The 12958-nt window shown below is 43.9% G+C and overlaps 1 long non-coding RNA gene across 1 annotated transcript in view; it reads right to left on the bottom strand.

The window, feature by feature from the left end:
- LOC115135045 (uncharacterized) overlaps positions 1-7239 on the bottom strand; it is a 31305-nt gene extending 24066 nt beyond the window's left edge. The window contains exon 1 of the long non-coding RNA XR_003864440.2: positions 6897-7239. This is a non-coding gene — a long non-coding RNA (uncharacterized LOC115135045). The remainder of the gene's footprint in view (positions 1-6896) is intronic.
- Positions 7240-12958: the final 5719 nt, after the last annotated feature.

Raw genomic sequence — 12958 nt, 5'->3', positions numbered from 1 at the left:
ATACTTTTGTACCTGTTTCCTCCAGCATCTTCACAAGGTCCTTTGCTGTTGTTCTGGGATTGATTTGCACTTTTTGCAGCAAAGTACGTTCATCTCTAGGAGACAGAACGAGTCTCCTTCCTGAGCGGTATGACGGCTGCTTGGTCCCATGGTGTTTATACTTGCGTACTATTGTTTGTATAGATGAACGTGATACCTTCAGGCTTTTGGAAATTTCTCCCAAGGATGAATCAGACTTGTGGAGGTCAACAGTTTTTTTTCTGAGGTATTGGCTGATTTCTTTTGATGTTCCCTTGATGTCAAGCAATGAGGCACTGAGTTTGAAGGTAGGCCTTGAAATACATTGACAGGTACACCTCAAATTGACTCAAATTATGTCAATTAGCCTATCAGAAGCTTCTAAAGCCATGACATACTTTTCTGGAATTTTCCAAGCTGTTTAAAGACACAGTCAACTTAGTGTATGTAAACCTTTGACCCACTGGAATTGTGATACAGGGAATTATATATGAAATAATCTGTCTGTAATCAATTGTTGGAAATTTACTCATGTCATGCACAAATTAGATGTCCTAACCGACTTTCCAAAACTATAGTTTGTTAACAAGTAAATTGTGGAGTGGTTGAAAAACGAGTTTCAATGACTCCAACCTAAGCGTATGTAAACTTCCGACTTCAACTGTATGTCTATGCAGAGGAGCATGTGTGTATGTGTGTGTGTGTACTTACCTCACTTGAGGTCTTCATTCAAGCTCAGTGAGCTCTTGGAAGAATGGGGCAATGTAGGGATTGGGAACAGCTGTCTTCCCCTGGGACACCTTGTTATCCATTTTGTCCCATCTTCAGGGTTCATAATCTTGGGTTGATTTGAACCAGGAATATGTATAGCTATATGTCCAATATACACTATATAAAGACAAGTATGTAGACAACCCTTCAAATGAATGGATTTGGTTATTTCAGCCACACCTGTTGCTGACAGGTGTGTAACATCGAGCACACAGGCATGCAATGTCCATAGACAAACATTGACTGGCCCATACTGAAGAGCTCAGTGACTATCAACGTGGCACTGTCATAGGATGCCTACTTTCCAACAAGTCAGTTCGTCAAATTTCTGCCCTGCTAGAGCTGCCCCTGGAAGCAATATCAGCACAAGAACTGTTCATCGGGAGCTTCATGAAATAGGTTTCCATGGCCGAGCAGCTGCACACAAGAATAAGATCAGTTGGTTTTGGGATATAAAGAGGGGCTTTATCGAACAAAACAAACATTTATTGTGTAGCTGGGACTCTTGTGACTGCAACCATATGAAGATCTTCAAAGTGATGAATTCTATCGCTATTTCTGACTTTCGTGACTCCTCTACTTGGTTGTAAAATGTTTGTATGCTTTTGTAAGTGGGGCGCTGTCCTCAGATAATTGCATGGTATGCTTTCGCCGTAAAGCCTTTTTGAAATCTGACAAAGCAGCTGGATAAACAAGAAGTTCATCTTTATGCCGATGTATAACACTTGTATTTTTTATGAATGTTTATTATGACTATTTTTGTATTTTGAATTTGGCGCTCTGCAATTTCACCATATGTTGTCGAGGTGGGTCGCTAGTGGAACACCTGCGCCAGAGAGGCTAACCCTTTAGATACTCGATAGGCATTCAATTGGAAAGTATCCACATCAAAGAAATCCCACTTCCTGGATGGATTTTCCTCAGGTTTTTGCCTGCCATATCAGTTCTGTTATACTCACAGTTTTGGAAGTGTTTTCTATCCAATTATATGCATATCCTAGCTTCTGGACCTGAGTAACAGGCAGTTTACTTTGGGCACACTTCTCATCCAGATCTCGAAATACTGCCCCCAAGCCATAAGACGTTTTAAGTACTGCAGTGCATCTCCACCTCATGGGCTGCACCAGATTTGCCAGTTCGTGCTGAGAGATGTTACCCCACTCTTCCACCAGGCACCTGCAAGTTCCCGGACATTTCTTGGGGGAATTGCCCAAGCCCTCACCCTCCAATCCAACAGGATGCTCAATGGGATTGAGGTCCGGGCTCTTCGCTGGCCATGGCAGAACACTGACATTCCTGTCTTGCAGGAAATCACGCACAGAACAAGGCAGTATGGCTTGTGGCATTGTCATTCTGGAGGGTCATGTCAGGATGAGCCTGCAGGAAGGGTACCACATGAGGGAGGAGGATGTCTTCCCTGTAACGCACAGCATTGAGATTGCCTGCAATGACAACAAGCTCAGTCCGATGATGCTGTGACACACCGCCCCAGACCATGACGGACCCTCCCCCTCCAAATCGATCCCGCTCCAGAGTACAGGCCTCAGTGTAATGCTCATTCCTTCGACGATAAATGTGAATCCGACCATCACCCCCGGTGAGACAAAACCATGACTCGTCAGTGAAGAACACTTTTTGCAAGTCCTGTCTGGTCCAATAACGGTGGGTTTGTGCCCATAGGCGACGTTGTTGCCGGTGATGTCTGGTGAGGACGTGTCTTACAACAGGCCTACAAGCCCTCAGTCCAGCCTCTCTCAGCCTATTGCGGACAGTCTGAGCACTGATGGAGGGATTGTGCGTTTCCGGTGTAACTCGGGCAGTTGTTGTTGCCATCCTGCACCTGTCCCGCAATCCTGTGGTCTGCCACTGCGAGGATGATCAGCTGTCCGTCTTGTCTCCCTGTAGTGCTGTCTTAGGTGTCACAGTGTGGAGACTGCAATTTATTGCCCTGGCCACATCTGCAGTCCTCATGCCTCCTTGCAGCATGCCTAAGGCACGTTCACACAGATGAGCAGGGACCCTGGGCATCTTTCATTTGGTGTTTTTCAGAGTCAGTAGAAAGGCCTCTTTAGTTTTCATAACTGTGACCTTAAAACTTGTTGAGGATAGGGGGCAGTATTTTCACTTTGGATGAATTGCGTGCCCATAGTGAACTGCATCCTACTCTGTCCTAGATTGCTAATATATGCATATTATTATTACTATTGGATAGAAAACACTCTGAAGTTTCTAAAACTGTTTGAATTATGTCTGTGAGTATAACAGAACTCATAGGGCAGGCAATCTTCCAAACAAGAAGTGAAATTCTGAATGTGGGTCAACTTTGACGTCATCGCCCCTTCCTTTCCCAACAAGATATGGATCTGGTAGCACTTGCTATGCCTTCTACTAGATGTCCTCATTCAGTAGAACATGGAATGAAGCTTCTGCTGTGAACTTTGACCGAATGGGAGGGGAAATAGTCACTGTCCCGACAGAATGCCATTTTCCTGTGGCGCATTTCTCTGTGGGTGCCACCGTCGTTCCATTTGGCTGCAGCTGAAAATGTATGATCCGGTTGGAACTTTATTGGATATATATGATAATAACATCCTGAAGATTGATTCTCTACTTAGTTTGACCAGTTTATTCGACCTGGAATATATCGTTTTGAAGTTTTCATGCGAGTTGTCCTGGACCAACTTCAGCTTTTGGGCACCTGAGCTGAAAGTGGTAGCAAATGCAGCTAATTGGACACTAGTATTGGACATTATGGAACAAAACAATGATTTATTGTGGAACTAGGACTCCTTTCATTGCATTCTGATGAAAGATCATCAAAGGTAGGGGAATATTTATGATGTAATTTCGTATTTCTGTTGACTCCAACATGGCGGAGAAATACTTTTACGTCTGAACGTTAAAAGAAAATCTGACACAGCGGTTGCATTAAGAACCAGTGTATCTTTAATTATATGTAGCACATGTATCTTTAGTCAAAGTTTATGATGAGTATTTCTGTTATCTGGCGTAGCTTTCTATAATTCCTCCGGATATTTTGGAGGAATTTCTGAACATGGCGTCAATGTAAACCGAGATTTGTGGATATAAATATGCATATTATCGAACAAAACATAAATGTACTGTGTAAAATGTCATATGAGTGTCATCTGATGAAGATTTTCAAAAGGTTAGTGATTAATTTTATCTCTAATCCTGCTTTTGTGATTTTATCTTTGGGTGGAAAAAATGGCTGTGTTTTTCCTTTGATTTGATGGTGGTCTAACATAAATATACGTTGTGTTTTCGCTGTAAAACATTTTAAAAAACGGACATGATGGGTAGATGAACAAGATGTTTATCTTTCATTTGAGGTATTGGACTTGTTAATGTGTGAAAGTTAAATATTTCTAAAGATCTGTGAAGTTATTTGGACTTTTTATGAATTATCTTTGAAAGACAGGGTCTTGAAAAAGGGACGTTTCTTTTTTTACTGAATTTATATGTGGGTATGTACATATGTATAAATATATATACACTGCTCAAAAAAACAAAGTGAACACTTAAACAACACAATGTAACTCCAAGTCAATCACACTTCTGTGAAATCAAACTGTCCACTTAGGAAGCAACACTGATTGACAATAAATTCCACATGCTGTTGTGCAAATGGAATAGACAACAGGTGGAAATTATAGGCAATTAGCAAGACACCACCAATAAACGAGTGGTTCTGCAGGTGGTGACCACAGACCACTTCTCAGTTCCTATGCTTCCTGGCTGATGTTTTGGTCACTTTTGAATGCTGGCGGTGCTTTGACTCTAGTGGTAGCATGAGACGGAGTCTACAACCAACACAAGTGGCTCAGGTAGTGCAGCTCATCCAGGATGGCACATCAAAGCGAGCTGTGGCAAAAAGGTTTGCTGTGTCTGTCAGCGTAATGTCCAGAGCATGGAGGCGCTACCAGGAGACAGGCCAGTACATCAGGAGACGTGGAGGAGGCCGTAGGAGGGCAACAACCCAGCAGCAGGACCGCTACCTCCGCCTTTGTGCAAGGAGGAGCAGGAGGAGCACTGCCAGAGCCCTGCAAAATGACCTCCAGCAGGCCACAAATGTGCAGGTCAGAAACAGCCTCCATGAGGGTGGTATGAGGGCCCGACGTCCACAGGTGGGGGTTCTGCTTACAGCTCAACACCGTGCAGGACGTTTGGCATTTCCCAGAGAACACCAAGATTGGCAGATACGCAACTGGCGCCCTGTGCTCTTCACAGATGAAAGCAGGTTCACACTGAGCACATGTGACAGACGTGACAGTCTGGAGACGCCGTGGAGAACGTTCTGCTGCCTGCAACATCCTCCAGCATGACCGGTTTGGCGTGGGTCAGTCATGGTGTGGGGTGGCATTTCTTTGGGGGGCCGAACAGCCCTCCATGTGCTCGCCAGAGGTAGCCTGACTGCCATTAGGTACCGAGATGAGATCCTCAGACCCCTTGTGAGACCATATGCTGGTGCGGTTGGCCCTGGGTTCCTCCTAATGCAAGACAATGCTAGACCTCATTTGGCTGGAGTGTGTCAGCAGTTCCTGTAAGAGGAAGGCATTGATGCTATGGACTGGCCCGCCCGTTCCCCAGACCTGAATCCAATTGAGCACATCTGGGACATCATGTCTCGCTTCATCCTTGCTTTAGTCCAGGTCTGGGAGGAGATCCCTCAGGAGACCATCCGCCACCTCATCAGGAGCATGCCCAGGCGTTGTAGGGAGTTCATACAGGCACGTGGAGGCCACACACACTACTGAGTCTCATTTTGACTTGTTTTAAGGATATTACATCAAAGTTGGATCAGCCTGTAGTGTGGTTTTCCACTTTAATTTTGAGTGTGACTCCAAATCCAGACCTCCAAGGGTTGATAAATTTGATTTCCATTGATAATTTTTGTGTGATTTTGTTGTCAGCACATTCAACTATGTAAAGAAAAAAGTATTTAATAAGAATATTTCATTCATTCAGATCTAGGATGTGTTATTTTAGTCTTCCCTTTATTTTTTTGAGCAGTGTATTTACCATAAAAATATAAGAGGGATTGGAAATTATTCCATATGTGTTATTTCATAGTTTTGATGTCTTCACTATTATTCTACAATGTTGAAAATAGTAAAAATAAAGATAAACTCTTGTATGAGTTGGTGTTCTAAAACTTTTGACCGGTAGTGTATATATTTCAAATGCTGTTAATATTACACAACAATCTCATGTTAATAGCTTTTCTGTGTAACGTAATAGATCCTGACAGGGGTATGACGGAGTGGACGAGGTGGGAGGGGATGGGGAGTTATGATGACAGTACACTACTTAAGTGGGATTGTACCAATGGAAACGTCCCGGTCTGAGGCATTGTTGAGACATTTTTCAAAGGCATAGTTCAGCAATTTTTTGTAATTTAGTCATATTTTAGTCCCTGTCACCCTATGCTTTAAGCCTGCATGGGATCTGTCCGACTCTTCTTTGGATGCTGCTTTCGATCGATTAGCGCATGTCAAAGCTCTTCATTAGGCATCCAAAAGCGTATTTTACTTTAACAAAACTTCTATACAACCTCCCTGCAACATTATACAGTATTTAACTCTAAGCTAGAGGTTTCCCCACCTGTGGGAAGCACAGCTTGAAAGACCTCTGTCCCCTCCCGTTTCTCAGATAGATTTTCCATAAGCATGAGCAAGAGTTTAAAAAATAAACACGGAGGCTGCAGACTTGTGAGAAGGCCTTAGGCTTATTTGTTTTAAAATATGTCAAATCCTTCTCCAGACCCACTGACTCACTGAGTAGGAGTGAGGACAAGCCTCATTGTTTTTGTTTGATCTGGCAAGCAACAGCATAAGGGGTTCATGAGAAACTATGGCCGAGTTGACACTGTAAACAACTTTATCAACTGTATAGGCACTCAACAAATGCATATATGCATTTGTGCTAAAAGTATCCTTTTCATCCCATGAAAACACAATTGCATGTATGTCATCTTGATGAGCAATTGCCTTGGGATGTAAACGCAGACACTGACTGAACACAGCCCAAGCAAAGAGGCAGGAAGTACAGTAGTGGTAGTACTGACAGCAAATGTTTGACCTTACCTGATAGAAAACACACTCCTATCCCAGGGTGACTGTGTATCCGACTGCCTCTTGAAGTGCCTTTGTGCTGCTCCTCCCCAGCGCTGTTGGTGTGTGTGTGTGTGTGTGCGTGTGTGTGTGTGTGTGTGTGTGTGAGACAGTAGGCTGGGCAGCTGCCTGCTAACTCCTGATAGAGGAGAAATGGTCAGCTGAGAGGCTCCAGGAGGTAGAAGTGACACTTAATTCCAATAAGTTGCTTAGAAGAGAGGCTAGACACATCAAATACTACTCACACTCAGCAAACTCTCTCTCCCTCTCTCTGCTCCCACTCTCTCCTCTGCAACCTCTCTCTCTCCTGCTCTGTTTCATTCCCCCTCGGACTCCATCTCACATCCAAGTTATTGGTCTCCCCTGCACTCTCTCTTTTCCCAAACCCCATATGCTTTATTGCTCTATCTCTCTTCCCCTCTCCCACTGTTTTCAGTGTCACTTTTCTTCTTTGACTTGCTGGCCCAGAGGTAACACAAATCCTGCCCCGATCAAAGCAAGCGATCATACATTCAGCTGTACTGATATCTTGTTCTTTATGTAGGCAGTGATCTGGATATGACCTGTCTATGCATTTGGCTATTGTGACATAATAGCGCCCTCTGTTGATAAATGTGTAACTTGCTAAATAAATTAGACATCTCTCCATTGCAGTACCCCAGAGATCCCGCCAAACCTTACGTTGACTGATAGTACATCAGCGTTGATCTTTCAGAGGGGTCTGATTGTTTTATCATTTAATTCCTACTGTGACATGCACGTTAAACTTTCTCATCTGCAGGGTTTGGTAATATTCAAATGTATTTATAACACTGTATTTTGTGTGTATTTCTGTAACATTTTATGTACATGCTGCTATTTCCCTGTTTTGCCTTCTTGCCAGGTCACTCTCGCAAAAGAGGTTTCAAACAATGGGTCTTACTTGGTTAAATAATGGTTAAATGAATAAAAATATATATGTATGTTCCATGGATAAAGCAAGATAGTATGATTGACATGCAACAGCACATTAGCCATACTGCGTATATGTTGGGGTAAAGATTCACACATTCACACAGGGATGTACTGGGACCAGAAATCGGCACAGCATTTCTAACAAACTGGTAAGGTCTAAATCTTAGAGGGGAAAATATTGGACTTTCCAGCTCTCTCTGGGCTGAGGGCCAAGCGAATGAGGGGAAGAGTGAGGAGGGGCAGCACAGGGAAACCAGATGAGTGCCAGGGATTGCAGGGGTGCACGGAACATATGGCTAACTCCTTTAACCCTTAAGTCGCATTTTCTACCTGAAACATTGTAGAAACTTGCATTAAAGCTTTCAGTCCCAATTTGAACAAACTATACACGTAAAGAAGCTTTTTCAAAACTAAGGCTTAACTAAATGCTAAAGAAACCATTCAATATCTAGTCATGCTATTTAAATGGTGGCAAAATGATTTGTGAAGTATTGATATGAAGACTTTATGAATGCCCTATCAAATTGAGAACACATTATATTTTACAATAAGGTCCTGACCAAGAAGAAACACTGGTTAAGATTGTCCAAAGTTCTGAATGCAAAAAAATTTCAACATGAAAAAATATGAAATGTTTTTTTAACATTTTTACCAGATGTTTAACAAAGCTTATTGTGACATGATGAAAAGTGATAACAACGTTACAATAACAATGCATAGAACTTGGCCTTCCTTAGCCAATACAAAGTGTCGTGATAAGCATTACTCATTGGCTTAATCTATCAACCAATGACTTCTTATAACACCTTCCCCACGTGTCGTGTGCATCTCTGTCGTATCAGTCCTACGTCTTGATAATAAAGGGTTTGTGTTTGTAACTTTCATTGGCGTTGTTTTCCCCACAAGCATTTTACACGTTGACCAAAGATTTTAAGGGTGTAGTCTTTCTTCTTCTCGGTGAAACCATTAGCTAGCTAGCTATGTTCTTTGCTAATTAGCTAGCTGGAAGGTACGGCCTGTTGTTTCTCCTTTGAGGCCAGAGGGAATTGCTTCCACTAGATATCACAGCCACAAAGTCGAAATTGGCTATATCATAAAAATGGATGAAAACAAAAATGTGTTATTTGGTATTAATTTAAGATTTAGACATAAGGATATCAGTGTGGTTAGGGGTAGGTTTAGATTTGCTGTGTGCGCAATACATCAAGAAACACTTACCATGATCAATTCAAATTGTATTTGTCACATGCGCCGACTAGACCTTTCAGTGAAATGCTTACTTACAAGCCTTTAACCAACAAGGCAGTTTTAAGAAAAATAAGTGTTGAGGAAAAAATTGAGTAAAACATTCAAATAAAAATTATTAAAGCAGCAGTAAAATAACAGTAGCGAGGCTTTATACAGGGGGTACCTGTCACGATCGTTATAATGAGTGGACCAAGATGCAGCGTGACATGGTTCCGTCCTCTTTATTAGGAAGTGAAACTCAAAGAAAACAATACATCGCAAAATGAAAGGTGAAGCTACTATAGTGCTCGCAGGCAACTATACATTGTCAAGATCCCACAAAGCACAAAGGGGAAATGGCTGCCTAAATATGATCCCCAATCAGAAACAACGATAAATAGCTGCCTCTGATTGGGAACCATACCTGGCCAACATAGAAACATAATCACCTAGATGACCCACCCTAGTCACACCCCGACCTAACCAACATAGAGAGTAAAAGCTCTCTATGGCCAGGGCGTGACAGTTCCCCCTGCCAAAGGTGCGGACTCCGACCGCAAAACCTGACTAAATAGGGGAGGGTCCAGGTGGGCATCTACTGTCGGGGGCGGCTCCAGTGCGGGGCGAAGTACCCACTTCGCTCGCGGATACGTCATCTTCAATGGCGGCACTGGTGCGTGGGTCGTTGCCGGAGGAACCGGACCGTGGGTCGACGCCGTAGGAACCGGACCGTGGATCGTCACAGGTGACTCCGGACAGTGGATCGTCGCTGGAGGCTCCGGACCGTAGATCGTTGCCGGAGGCTCCAGACCGTAGATCCTCGCCTCGCCATCGCTAGAGGCTCCGGACCACAGACCGTCTCAGGAGGTTCTGGACTGCGGACCATCTCAGGAGGTTCCGGACTGCGGACCATCTCAGGAGGTTCCGGACTGTGGACCGTCTCAGGAGGTTCCTGGACTGTGGACCGTCTCAGGAGGTTCCTGGACTGTGGACCATCTCAGGAGGTTCCAGACTGTGGACCGTCTCAGGAGGTTCCTGGACTGTGGACCGTCTCAGGAGGTTCCTGGACTGCAGACCGTCTCAGGAGGTTCTGGACTGTGGACCATCGCCAGAGGTTCCGGACTGTGAAACGTCGCCGGAAGCTCTAGACTGGGGATCCTCGCCGGAACCTGGTACGTGGGGCCGGCACTGGTGGTACTGGGTTGGTGACACATACCTCAGGGCGAGCGCGAGAAGCAGGCACAGGACATACTGGACTGGGGAGGTGCACTGGAGACCTGATGCGTGGGGCCGGTACAGGTGGCACCGGGCTGGTGACACGCACTTCAGGGCGAGTGCGGGGAGGAGGCACAGGATGTACTGGACTGTGGAGGTGCACTAGAGGTCTGGAGCGTAGAGCTGGCACAACGCATCCTGGACAAATGACCACCTTCGCACGGCAAGTGCGGAGAGCTGGCACAGGACGCACTGGGCTGTAAAGGCGCACTGGGGACACAGTGCATAGATCTGGCGCAGGATATCCTGGACCGAGGAGGCGCACTGGGGACCAGGCGCGCTGAGCCGGCACAATCCGTCCTGGACAGATAACCACTTTAGCACGACAAGTGTGAGGAGCTGGCACAGAACGCACCGGGCTGTGACTGTGCAATGGAGAGCGTATCACCAAAAACATGGTGCCAGACCGGTCACACACTCCCCGCGGTGAGTTCGGGGAGTTGGCTCTGGTTCAAACCTTTGGCTCCGCCAACCACCCCGTGTGCCCCCCCAAAAAATGTTTTGAGGCTGCCTCTCGGGCTTCCGTCGTGGCCGCGAACCCCGGTGTCGTCGTTGTTGCTCCCTTGCTGCTTTCTTCCTGCTTCCATGGCAGGCTTCTGTCTCCTGCCATAATCTCGTCCTACGTCCAGGATGTCCTCCACTCCCCACTTTCCTCCCAGGCCCAGGATCCCTGCTTCTCCTGGGCACGCTGCTTGGTCCGTTGTTGGTGGGATCTTCTGTCACGATCGTTATAATGAGTGGACCAAGATGCAGCATGGTATGGTTCCATCCTCTTTATTAGGAAGTGAAACTCAAAGAAAAGAATAAATCGCAAAATGAAAGGTGAAGCTACTATAGTGCTCGCAGGCAACTATACATAGTCAAGATCCCACAAAACACAAAGCGGAAATGGCTGCCTAAATATGATCCCCAATCAGAGACAACGATAAATAGCTGCCTCTGATTGAGAACCATACCAGGCCAACATAGAAATATAATTACCTATATGACCCACCCTAGTCACACCCTGCACTTCTTTTTTTCTTTCCTTTATTTAACTAGGCAAGTCAGTTAAGAACAAATACTTATTTTCAATGACAGCCTAGGAACAATGGGTTAAACTGCCTGTTCAGGGGTAGAATGACAGATTTGTACCTTGTCAGCTCGGAGATTTGAACTTGCAACCTTGCGGTTACTAGTCCAACACTCTAACCACTAGGCTACCCTGCCGCCCCTACCTTACCAACATAGAGAATAAAAAGCTCGCTATGGTCAGGGCATGACAGTACCGGTACAGAGTCAATGTGAGGGGGCACTGGTTTGTCGAGGTAATTGAGGTAATATGTACACTACCATTCATAAGTTTGGGTTCACTTAGAATTGTCCTTTCCTTGAAAGAAAATCACAATTTTTGTCCATTAAAATAAAATAAAATTGACCAGAAATACAGTGTAGACATTCTTAATGTAGTTAAATGACTATTGTAGCTGGAAATGGCTGATTTTTTATGGAAGTCTTGATGGAGGTCATTGTGTTCTTGGGGACCTTCAATGCTGCAGACATTTTTGGTACCCTCCGAGGTAGGAGCTCTACATACAATTCGTTTGACCTCATGGCTTGACCTCACAGGTGTGTGCCTTTCCAAACCATGTCCAATTGAATTTACCACAGGTGGACCAATCAAGTTGGCGAACATCAAGGATGATCAATCTCAAGGGTGATCAATGAAAACAGGATGCACCTGAGCCCAATTTCAAGTCTCATTAGCAAAGGGTCTGAATACTTATGTAAATACATTTTATTTTTAATACACTTGCAAAAATGTCTAAAAGCTTGTTTTCGCTTCGTCATTTTGGGCATTGTGTGTAGATTGATGTGGAAAAAAGTATTGAACCCATTTTAGAATAAGGCTGTAACGTAAGAAAGTGTGGAAAAAGGGAAGCGGTCTGAATAATTTCCAAATGCACTGTATGCTGCAGCTACTCATTTTACTTCAATTAACTCAACTATCTCGTATCCCTGCACATTGACTTGGTACTGATACTCATTGTATATAGTCTCCTTATTGTTATTTTATTGTGTTACTATTGCCCTGTTTTATTTAGCAATTTTTTTCTTTACATTTTTTTCTTACTTTTTAATTCTATATTATTGGAAAAGGGCTCGTAAGTAAGCATTGCACGGTAAAGTCTGCACCTGTAGTATTCAGCACATTCCTAACACATCCATAAAGACTCTATATCGCATGACGCTATACTTACTTAAAAGTAAGAGCCCTTTGGTAATTCATAACACATACATAAATACCTTGGATCTTATGATGCTGTACTTACTGTAAAGTAAGACACCTTTAGCCATTCAAAGGCTTAGACACATCAACTCATTCCTGTTGTTTTTATTTGTACTATATTATACATTAAGGAATAATAGTGAAGACATCAAAACTATGAAATAACACATATGGAATCATGTAGAAACCAAAACAGTCTTTTAAAAAAACAGTCTTAAACAAATCAAAATATATTTGAGATTTTTGGCATTCTCTCAACCAGCTTCAATTAACAGGTATGCTTTGTTAAAAGTTAATTTATGGAAGTTCT

The sequence above is a fragment of the Oncorhynchus nerka genome, linkage group LG2, assembly GCF_034236695.1.
Source record: "Oncorhynchus nerka isolate Pitt River linkage group LG2, Oner_Uvic_2.0, whole genome shotgun sequence".
Taxonomy (NCBI): Eukaryota; Metazoa; Chordata; class Actinopteri; order Salmoniformes; family Salmonidae; genus Oncorhynchus; species Oncorhynchus nerka.
The sequence above is the reverse complement of the archived record's forward strand: the minus strand, read 5'-3'. Positions and strand labels throughout refer to the sequence as shown.